The sequence below is a fragment of the Engraulis encrasicolus genome, chromosome 1, assembly GCF_034702125.1.
Source record: "Engraulis encrasicolus isolate BLACKSEA-1 chromosome 1, IST_EnEncr_1.0, whole genome shotgun sequence".
In the NCBI taxonomy this organism is placed as follows: domain Eukaryota; kingdom Metazoa; phylum Chordata; class Actinopteri; order Clupeiformes; family Engraulidae; genus Engraulis; species Engraulis encrasicolus.
The window spans coordinates 17,039,379-17,051,878 of record NC_085857.1 but is presented as its reverse complement, the minus strand read 5'-3'; positions in this window follow the sequence as shown (position 1 = coordinate 17,051,878).

Genomic DNA, 12,500 nt, shown 5'->3' with positions numbered 1-12,500 from the left:
ATAGTCAGACAACTGAGTGTGTGTGTGTGTGTGTGTGTGTGTGTGTGTGTGTGTGTGTGTGTGTGTGTGTGTGTGTGTGTGTGTGTGTGTGTGTGTGTGTGTGTGTGTGTGTGTCTGTCTGTCTGTCTGTCTGTTTGTCATGCTTAACCCTGGATTAAACTGCAGGAATTACACCCAAGAGTGTGTTTTTTTTTTTTTTATTACTTATTATGAACTTTACTGTTTACTCGCACCCAGAGACCTTATAAGAAATAGTTGGGAGTTGAGCACACTGTCTAAAAAAAAGATTTGGTAACACTTTACTTAAAGCCAACATTGTAAGCGCATTTATAACAAATTAAAACGCACATTATAATTACTTACAACGTATTATGACTACACTCATAATGCTTCATGATGCTTTACAGTTGAGGACGATATTATTAGCCCCCCTCCTGAAATTAGACATTTCTCTTGATTTCTCAGTAAGAATTACCATTATTCACCGTTTCTGTTATTCTGGAAACAAATACACTGATGGAGATAATGTTCAATGAGTTGAATTTGGATTTTTCTATTGTTACGATGATTTTAAACAAGAAAGGGCAAAAATGACAAGGACAAAATTATTAGCCCCCTGATCATGAATAGTCAATAAGGCGCCATTTATGAACCAAAACTGACAACAGGCTCTGATAAGTTCCTACCTAGGTTGGCTCGTGCCCCACTAGGGATTTTGGCCCATTTCTTCACTGCAAAGTGTTCTAGCTGGTCCAAATCGCATGGATGCTGAGCATAGACATTAACCACAGACTCTCAGTGGGATTGAGGACTGGACTATGAGCGGGTGATTCCAATATCATGGTTTTAGTGTCCTTGAAGAACCTCTGAACTAATCTAAATGTATGCTTTGGGTTACAATGTTGTTGGAAGACCCAGCAATCCAGATTCAGACCCAGACTCCCTGTGTCTGAGGCTAAATAACAGACTAAACTTGATGCCCCACCACTGTGTGTAACTGTAGAAACTGCTTGGCCTCATTAGACCAAAGAAGCATTGGACACCTGCCTAGATGATTGTTATTGACCTGGCCTCACCTGGAGTTTTTTCCCCCACCAAGAAAGACAGTTGTTAGGGCTTGTCATCATATTGGGCTTTGGGGCCATCATCACAGAAGAACCCCTTTACTAAAGGCAGTGCATATCAGAGTGTTACTGAGCTTTGCCTCTGAACAATTGAAAGTCAAAAATGAGTTTTGAACATCTCTGCTTTCATCTGATGATATTCAATTGCACCTGCTTTGATGCATGAATTCTGCTTCTGTCAGGTGAAGAAAGGGATAGGCCTTGAATCGTTATAAGATGGTTTCCACAATTAAACATGGTGGCGGATGCATCATTCTGTGGCAGCCTCAGCCACAGGAAACCTTGTTTGGGTGTACGGCACCATAAAAACTGAAAATTATGATAGAATGTGGAAAGTGACCTTGCAAAAATATGCTCATAGAGGGAGCTAAGATCTTCACTGGATCTTTCAATAAGATAATAACCCAAAACTTGCATCCAAAATAGTTCAAATGTTCCTCAAGGATACTAAAACCATGGTCATGGAGTGGTTCAGACCTCAATCCTTTAGATCGTATTTGAAGAGTGCTGAAAATGAATGTCCATCCTCAACATCCATGCCATTTGGACCAGCTTAACTATTTGCCATGAAAAAAATGGGCCAAAATCCCTGGTAGGACATGTGCCAACATAGTTAGCAACTAATCAAAGTGCCTGGTGTCAATTTTTGTTCATAAATGGCACTGTATTGACTATTAATGATAAGGGGGCTAATAATTTTGTCCTTGCCATTTTTACACTTTTTTGTTTAAACTCATTGTGAAAATGGAAAAGTCCAAATTTAACTTATTGGATACTATCTCCATGGTGTATTTGTTTCCAGAGTAACACACATTTATTAATAATGATCATTCTCAATGATCAATGAAGAGATATGTCTAATTTCAGGAGGGGGGCTAGTAATATCGTCCTCAACTGTATATTAACAGTTATGAATAACTATGAATCTAGCTTATAATGCTTTATAAATCCAAGGGTGTCATGAGTGTTCATGACTGGCTATAAACTACAGGCTGCCTGATGGGGCTTATAGTACATTATGAGTACCTATACCCCACTATGCACAGACCTGGATGATAAACTGTCATAAGGGCTCATACAATGCTATAATGTCTCATGTGAGATCATAAGTCGTCAATGTGTGCTCTAAGTAAAGTGAAGTTCATATGGATGCATCTATAATGCACTGTATAATGCACATCTATAATGCATCATAATGTACTGTAAGCCCCATCAGGCAGCCTGTAGTTTATATCCAGTCATGAGCACTCATAATACCCTTGGATTAATAAAGTATTATAAGCTAGATTCATGGTTATTCATTACTGTTCTCATAAAGCATCATGAAACATCATCGGTGTAGTCGTAATGCGTTGTAAGTAATTATAATGTGCATTATAATTTGTTATAAATGCGCTCATAATGCGCTATAGATATGGGCTTCATAGAAAGTGTTACCAAAGATTTTAAAATTACTGCCATGGACAAAGTCGTACCTTATGGCATGGTGAGAAAAGTAGGGAAATACAAAGGGAATTCAAAGAGTATGATAATGGTTACGGTACTTTCCATTTAGAGTGAATGTTCTTCTGGAGGACGTGTTACGAAAAAGTAGTAAATATGAGGCAAACTCTGCTTCATTGTTATTACAGTACAGTCAGTAGCCACTATACTGCTCTACAATTTAAGAACGCAGTAACTCTGAAAACTGCAAACTGAGAAAAAAGGCTTCAAAGTTTCCTATATGGCGCGACAACTGTGTTGTCGGTAAAGTGGTGGTGCCACTTCCTAGTAATGCTTTTTTAGGATAGAAATTAAATGCACACAAAAAACTCCTGCAAAAAACATTTATGTGTCTTTTTGCCACAAAAAACAGAGTTACTGCATTCTTGGCTGGTACTGCCACAAAATGGAGTTACTGCAGGAGTTACTGCGTTCTTGGCTAGTATTACTGTCTACTCCCAAACCAATTCCCATTGGAAAGTGCAGCAGTAACTCAACAACACCGCCGTAACTTTTTTGGGGTCATTTTTGCACTTTCAAAATGATTTTTCTCTAAAACGGGACGGTGTTGGACCACCATTTTTTGACACAAGACAAATTAGGTAGTGTAGTGTAGTGTAGTGGTTTTTTTCGACCATTTTGAGTTACTGCGTTCTTGTTTTGCACGGCAGTATAGGCCTATGTATGAAACGTTTCCGGAAACAAGTATAGGCCTACATTGACAACATAAGTGTTTTACATAGCATATTCTCATAAAAGCAAACAGAGGAATTCAACTCGTGCATTACAATTCCTCAATTTTGTTCATTTTGTTGCAGTGACCATTTTTCCCCCCTGTGGAATTATCTTATATTGTTTTCCACAATGACTCTTATGTGAGACAGGATTGCTTTAAACATGTAATCTCTGGGTATACAGTGAGGAGAATAAGTATTTGATCCCTTGCCGATTTTGTTGGTTCGCCCACTAATAAAGACATGATCATTCTATAAAATTAATGATAAAATGTATTATTATATAGAGAGACAGAATATCAAAAAGAAAATCCAGAAAATAACTTTGAAGAATATATTTTAATTGATTTGTATTCCATTGAGGAAAATAAGTATTTGACCCCTCTAGTCAAAGAAGACAAAATACTTGGTGGCAAAGCCCTTGTTTACTCATACAGTGGCCAGATGTTTCTTTCAGTTCATGACAAAGTTTGTGGATATATTAGAAAGGATTTTTGTCCACTTTTCTTTGCAGATCATCTCTAAATCACTTAAGTTGTATGACTGTAGCTTGCCAAATGGGAGCTTCTTTTCCCTTCACAGGATTATTATAGGGTTAATGTTTGGAAACTGACTAGGCCACTTCATAACCTTAATGTGCTTCTGCTTGAGCTACTACTTCGTTGCTTGGGCTGTATGTTATGGATTATTATCATTTTGGGAGGCCAATCCATGACCCACCTTCAGTCTAGTGGTGGTGGGAAAGAGGTTGGCATGCAGCATTGTACGTTTACATGTCTCCCTCCATCCATTTCTTGATGATGTGAAGTTGTCCTGTGTCTTGGCCAGACAAACAACCTCAAAACATAATGTTACCACTTTCATTGATGATGTTGGAGAAGGTGTTGTTCTTGGGATCATAGACAGTATTTCTCTTCCTCCAAACACATCAAGTTTTGTTAATGCCAAACAGTTTGATTTTGGTGTCATCTGATTCCAGCACCTCCCAATCATATCCTAATCCAGTTTGACGGTCATTGGCAAACCTCAGATGAGCCTGAACAGGTTCCTTCTGAAGCCGGGGTACCATACATGCACTGCAGGATTTTAATCCGCTGTGGTATCAAGTGTTTCCAATAGTTTTCTTAGTGATTGAGGTCCCAGCTGCCTTGAGATCATTTCCTAGCTCCTCCCATACAGTTTTGAGGTGCTTTATCTCCTTTTTTTCTGATTATTAAATTCCCACAAGGTCAAATCTTGTATGGAACCAGAGACAGGCCTAAGATTGATGATTGATGATCATTTTTTATGTCCTAAAATTGGGAAGAAATGCACCAACAGTTTGCTCTTTAATATCCAGGAGCCCATTTCAGCCTTGTTGAGTTCTAAAATCTTGTCCCTGACATCCTTTGACAGCTTTTTGGTCTGTCCCATGTTGGCGAGTTTAGTTTGATTGATTGACTGATTCTATGGACTGATTCTGCAGATTCAATGTGTCTTTTGTGCAGGTTACTATTAACAGGTGTGTTCAATTCAGATAACAAGTTGATTGGAAGTTCCATTTGATCTGCGGGATCAGAACTCTTAATGGTTGGCAGGGGATCAAATACTTATTTCCCTCAATTAAATATAAATCAATTATTATATATTCTTTAGAGTTAATTTCTGGATTTTCTTTTTGATATTCTGTCTCTCCATATTAGAATACATATTATCATTAACATTAAAGACTGATCATGTCTTTATTAGTGGGCAAACCAACGAAATCAGCAAGGGATCAAATACTTATTCTCCTCACTGTATGTCTGCTGTCTTATTTCTCTCTTCATCCCCTCTTTTCTACTGGCTGTTAAATGACATCCATGGATATGTTTGTCTGGTGTATGTTGTGCTCTCTTTTCTGCCTCCTTTTGTATCACCAATTCTCTCTTGATCTTTTACTTCCTCTGTATCCCACGTTTTCTGTTCCTTTACCATCTCTTAATATGTGTGCTATGTACACAAGAAATCCACAGCAATATGTTATATCTTTCTCTCTCTATCGCTCTCTCACATTTTTGTTTTTATACCTCTCTCTCTCTGTTTCTCTCTCTGTTTCTCTCTCTGTTTCTCTCTCTCTCTCTCTCTCTCTCTCTCTCTCTCTCTCTCTCTCTCTCTCTCTCTCTCTCTCTCTCTCTCTCTCTCTCTCTCTCCTCATGTGTGCCGTTTTATTTAATATAGGCCTACCTTCATCTCCTAAGTTAAGTCAATATCTGGGTATTATGGTCTGGATTTGTGGGCTCCAGTGATGATTTGACCTGGAGTTGCTAAGAGACCTCAAGCCAGAGGTGGAGGACCCCACGCTACTCCACCAATCAGAATTCAGAGTTTAACTTGCATATATAGACTACAGAACACTTTCGCTTTCACTCACCCATTTGCATCTACTTTCTTGCTCTCTCAATCTTCATCTTTCCTGTCTTTTTCATTTCTTTAACACCGGACTCCAACAGTATGATAGTTGGTCTACTGTCTACTCTATTCAGTTCAATTATGTAAGGGATAACGGCCGACGAGGTGACCGGTTATTCAAAATTAATTGGGAATTAGTTGCCACCCCATCAGCCAATCAGAAAAGAGGATTCAGTTGTGTAGGCAGATAAATTCTATTCTGTTCTGTTCTGTTCTGTTCTGTTCTATTCTATGCAAAAGTATTGAAATGTTCTACTGATCGTGGTTGCTACAAAAATTACTGTGCCTACTTACTGTTTGGTGGATTCTGCATTTAAAATTAGGCTTTTGGGCTTTCAGTCATGACTGATGGGTAGCCTGTGTTGCCATTCCTCTGAGCACACAGTATACATCAGAGAGAGTAGGGAGAGAGAGGTTCCATTGGCCCATTGTTTCTGGGTTCTAACATTGCAAGGGGGAGGGTGGGGGAAATCCCCCTTTAGGCAGACCTAAGGACTGTTCTATTCATTCTAGGAGTATTATGACACGCCCCCTTTAGGCAGACCGGAACCTGGTCACGTTAGGTGCCCATAGCAACCTATTACATTGGCATATCTCTATATACTTAAAGAATCTCTGGTATACATTGTTCTGCCCCACTCTATAGCATGGAAAACTGTTGTGCATGGTAGTGTCCAATTACCTGCTAGCTGTGAGCACTGTATAGTTCTCTTAGCATGTCCGATTAGCAGGGGTAAGGTGCATTTTTTTTGGGGGGGGAAGGGACCAAGAGAGTGTCTGGCCCAGGGATCATAATTTCTTAATCCGCCCCTGACTGTATACTTTTAAGTTTTAGTATGCCTTTATTTGTGACAGGACAGTGTGAAAGCGTCAGGAAACGAGTGGGGAGAGAGAGAGAAATGGGGAAGGCCAAATGACATGGGCTGGAACCAAACCCAGGCCGCCGTCGCAGCAACACAGCAGCGCCCCACCACCAGGTCATGGCAGGGCCCATTCCTCTGTGTATTGAACCATCTATTGTAGTGGTTCTCAAACTTTTTGTGTGAAGTACCACCCGAGAAAATATTGAGCTCTCCGAGTACCATCTTGACAACCAACATTAGAATATTGCAGCAAAAGCCTTCCAATTCACTTTTGCCAGTCAATACAGGAGAGGTTCATAACGGCATCAACAGCTACGGTCACATTCAGTGCAAGTAGCATTTAAATTTCTTGCTTGCCTAGTATTATTCTGCATTATGTTTTCAGATTCATTCAGTTTAATATTACAAAATGTGATACCAAAGACACATTTTCGACTGCAACAACTTGATCAGCCTTCAAATCAATACACAAAAAATGACTTCTTCCAAGTACCACCAGAGATGTCTCAAGTACCACCAGTGGTACGCATACCAGAGTTTGAGCACCACTGATCTATTGAATATATAGACATCATTACAGAGGACTCATGAAGCAACCGACCCGATCAAAGATCAGCTTGCTTGGTGTTGCTTGTTGATTTTTTTTCTCAGTTTTTTTCTTAGTTCACACAAACTTTTCTTAGTTTTAAAGCAAGACTAAATGATTTCATCCTCAAGATAATGTCCCAAAATAGTTTCAGCGGTTCAACAATTTGTAAAGGCACTTGTGAACTTTCTTATCCACTCTTCTACGTACAGTAACTGCACTAAGCATTACAATGATGGGAGCACAAAAAGCCAAAGACAAGAGACTATTTACTGTTGTTCGCCTTTTTTATTTCCTAGATGTTGCACATTTCTTGCTAACACATACACATACAATTTACATTACTTATGGTACTATGGAACACACACACACACACACACAAACACAGAGAAAAATACTAGCAGACAAACATACTTTCACATGTGTACACACACACACACACACACACACACACACACAGAGATGCACACAGACGCAAACACACAAACTATATATATATAAATATATAAAGGAGATGTCTTCATTGACGAATAATGTCATTTTGTTGTGTTTACCATTTGTTGCTGCCACATTGACAGAAGCTCTGGGGTGCCCATTCTTTTTGCCAATCCCAATATTTTCTGGAGATAAGTGCTTTTTCCTGGAAATCCTTTGCCCGCTTAGATAAAATGAAAAAAAGAGCACTCCTCGGCCACTTAGGCAATGGTCGAATATGTGCTGTGTTTTATGCAATGCTAGTGAGTGGCTGTGCATTGTGTTTTCTTTTGAATTTATTTTTTTATTATAGGTTTTGGGGGATGATGGTGTGTAAAACTTGCTTGTGCCACACAAAAATGTATAGGCAGAGACGAATGTTGTATGCACAAGCTAACATGTTAGTAAGAAAATTTCATTACTGTCCTGATGATGTGAAAGTAAGCTTGTTTCGTGCCTACTGTAGCCCTATGTATGCAGCTCCATTATGGATCAACTATAAAAAAGAGACAATGCGTAAACTCCAAGTAGCATATAATGACTGCCTAAGGATATTGCTGAAAAAGCCCAGGAGTTGCAGTGCTAGTAAACTATTTTGTGACTCAGGACTATGTACTTTACAGGCTCTCCTGAGGAACCTAATGTTTAAGTTCATGTGCCGTTTGGATAAGTCTGAAAACTGCATTATAATGATGCTCACAAGTGCCAGATATAGCTCTGTCCGTTACCAATCATATATGTGGAAACATTGGTATGGCTGCCTTTTAAGACCGTCATGACATAGTTTGTATATACTTTGGCATCATTGCTGTTTTTTTGTTTTTTAATTATTATTATTTCATTTTATTCATACATTTTATTTCTATGTATATGTTGTGTGTCTGCCTATTGGGCCCTGAGCCTGTAATAAAGTTTATATATATATAATAGCCTTGGGCTATCACAAATAACCCAGACACATACATGCACGCACGCACACACGCACGCACACACACACACACACACACACATGCACACGCACGCACGCACGCACGCACACACATAGTTTTAAAAAAGATAACGATTTACATGCATGTGAGCTTTAGATGAATGAGACCACCAATCTCAATGTCACTTGTCAGTGTCAACACTTATAATGGATGACAAAGAGTCATGGACTCAGGGAGGTAGGGATGGATGGATGGATGGATGGATGGATGGATGGATGGATGGATGGATGGATGGAGGGAGGGAGGGATGGATAGAGGTGTGTCCTGTATAAAACAGTTGAAAAAAAAGAGCTTGACTCAGGAAGATAGAGGGGGATAATGGATGGATGGATGGATGGATGGATGGATGGATGGATGGATGGATGGATGGATGGATGGATGGATGGATGGATGGATGGATGGATGGACGGACGGATGGATGGATGGATGGATGGATGGATGGAGGGAGGGAGGGATGGATAGAGGTGTGTCCTGTATAAAACAGTTGAAAAAAAGAGCTGGACTCAGGAAGATAGAGGGGCATAATGGACAGATGGATGGATGGATGGATGGATGGATGGATGGATGGATGGATGGATGGATGGATGGATGGATGGATGGATGGATGGATGGATGGATGGAACGTGATGGAGTGATGGCCCTGAGGGAGGACAAAAGACAGGTGATTGATGGGGATGAATGAGCTTGCCTTTCAGATTAGTCACCGCTGTGGCCGATGTTGCATTAGTCAACAGTTACTTTCTCTGACTCTCTTTCTCTCTCTCTCTTTCTCTCTCCCTTATTCTCTCTCCCCCTTTCTCTCTATGCCCCCCTCTATGGTAGTATATGTTCTGTATTTACACATTTAAACATTACAGCCTACACATACACACATTGAGACATGCAATGCACAGGCACACAGTAGCAAAATCACACACACACACACACACACACACACACACACGCACACACACACGCACACACACGCACACACATACACACACACACACACACACACGTGTGCACGCGTGCGGACACACACACACGCGCACACACGCACGCACACACACACCAGTAACGTGCGGTCAGCTTTACGGCTGGTGAGGCAGTGACTTATCAATATTTGCCAAATACCTATAAGTTTCATATGTCGCTTTCTGAACATAAGGTAGGCCTACATATTAAAACATACTGCATTTAGANAAAATGGTATTAGATATCTCTCTCTCTCACTCACACACACACACACACACACACACTGATAACCCCAAGCCACACAAGCATTTTGGACAAAAACGCTCTTATGGTGAATTTTGAGGTCTGCTTATCAGCGTTCCTTTCACTCCACCACTCGAAAATACAGATCCGATGCTTGCGTTGTAATAGGCTACCGCTTACACAGCAACAATTCACATTATGCATTCAACAACAGAATATCACCCCACCGGGATGATCCTTCTGGTAGCCTGTGAAATAGATAATGAAGCCAGACGTGGCCGTGATCATGGACAGCTACCACCTCCGGTAGAAAAGACTAGAGTAGACAGAAAATAGGCACGACATGGTGCGTCATTTGAGGACACTCCTCCTGAGAACCGTCAACTATCCCACTCATCCACATCATACCACTGCGGACCCAAACTCAACCTAAATAGGCTAAACAATAGACAATGATGCTGAAATATTCCACAGTCGTTCATCTCGAAGATGGACATTTCAAAGAATGTCAGACGAGCCGAACCTCAAAGCGTGTATTATACAGCGTTTGATTATTATCATTTTAAACTGCCTCGTTAGGATAGCAAGCAACGTTATCACTTGGGCATACTGGGACTGGCAAAGTGAACACACAGCCGCAAACCAAACCAAAATCCAGGAACCCACAACCCCTAGTTCGTTCTGTTGCCAACATCACTCGTGATGAATTATTCTTTGAGACATGTAGCCATTGCTATGTCATTCAAAACATTCTCACTAGTTGCAGGTTAAGATTACGCCTGAAATGCATATGTGAAACATAGCTACTGTAAAACCAATGCAACCGAACTATTTTTCAAACAACTCTTCCTTCATCTTGACAAAATCAAATAAAACTTAGACCCAAGTCAACGCCACGGCGGGCAAATGTAATAATCAAATTTCCTTACCTTGACATGCTGTCTTGATTACAGGGCTTCTCGCAATAATATTCTCACGGTTTGACATATCCAACCCAGCTAGCAAACTGCTAACGTTGTTTTGCTTGTTGCCTCCCATTCCACATAGCCAGTCTTTTCGGTTGTACCACTCACTGTGAAATAATCAAATAATATTCTGTCCAATCTCCTGAATCAATTTCCTCAGCTCTGGTGTCGGTCGTCCATTCTTTATCACGTCTTGTTTCCCTTGGAAATCCAACTTTGAGAATGATCTTAGTTTCGTTATGAAATCCACTTCGATGGTAGCAGTCAACGTGAACAAGCTAGCCAACCGCGACTGACTGTATTGAACTTCATATAGTGGCGCTATGACGTCACTGACAAAGCTAGACCAATCTAAACTCTTTCTGGCTAGACTCAACGGCAGAATGAGGGTGAGGCCAATGTGTTGCTCGCCGCACTACTCTATTTTTCAATGGGGTTATGCAAAAGCGCTCAGAGTAAAGAAATGATAATCACACGTAGAAAATAGTGAAAACAAATATCAGGAAAATGAGGGCACACCATACATATTTCTATTAAGTGTATAAAAACGTTTAATACAATATTACGAATTGCATACACAGAACGAGCAAAATGGCGCATGCGCTGAAGCTTGTTACTGAGGGATTGCGCAATCTGCGGTGAGGCCAACTCGGGAGTTGGCCCAAATTCAGTGTATTCGGAGCAGGAGGTGGGAAAATAGTGCGGTTTTGGCCACAAAAATGATTGAAAATGATTGAAACTGTTTAAATACTGCACAAATGGTAGTTATGGTAAATATGCTCGAAAACAGTAGTTATTATTGTTACTATTATTCACATTTACTGCATCTCATCATTCTCATGAAGTCTAGAAGAGACAGGTGAGGCACAGCCTCCCCTGCCGTATTGGAGTGCACGTGCCTGACACACACACACACACACACACACACACACACACACACACTCACACACACACGTGTGCACGCGCGCACACACACACAAGCACAAACACAAACACACACACACACACACACACACACACACACACACACACACACACATACACACACACACACACACCAGAGGTGGTTCTTAATGTAAGCACTTGAAGCACGGCTTACCAATATAAAAGCGATAAACGCGACATCCAAATTTAAACCCTTCTTCCTGTTATCGTGATTCAGCTGTCTGTGTTGTCTGCTACCGGCGGTTCTGATAAAACTGGTTAAACAGCCACACCACATTGGCTATGGAGACACACTGTTTAACAGCGATGGTGAAACACGGTACTGCAAAAAATGAAGCACAATTTCTAAATGACTTGGAGTCAATGGCAGCGAATCTGTTTTTTAATTGGCTTTCTGCCGATGCCCCGCCAGTTTTTGAAGCACATTTTGATTATGCTTATACCAATAGCGCGCCGGAAAATAGGATTGACAGATGAGTTGATGAATCATAACTCGATCTGACACCTTATGTTAACTTTGTATTCAGGAAGTAGAGCACAGGCAGACGTGATGTTTACATTTTTGACTGAAGCCAGTTGCTTTTATGATAATCTCGAAGACAACACATTTGGACTACAATCAAAGTTTTCAGGAAACGTCTGTGTTTTGGATGTGGACAATGGAGTAGAACTTTGGGACATATCATGAAGAATCTAATGAATAATATGCAG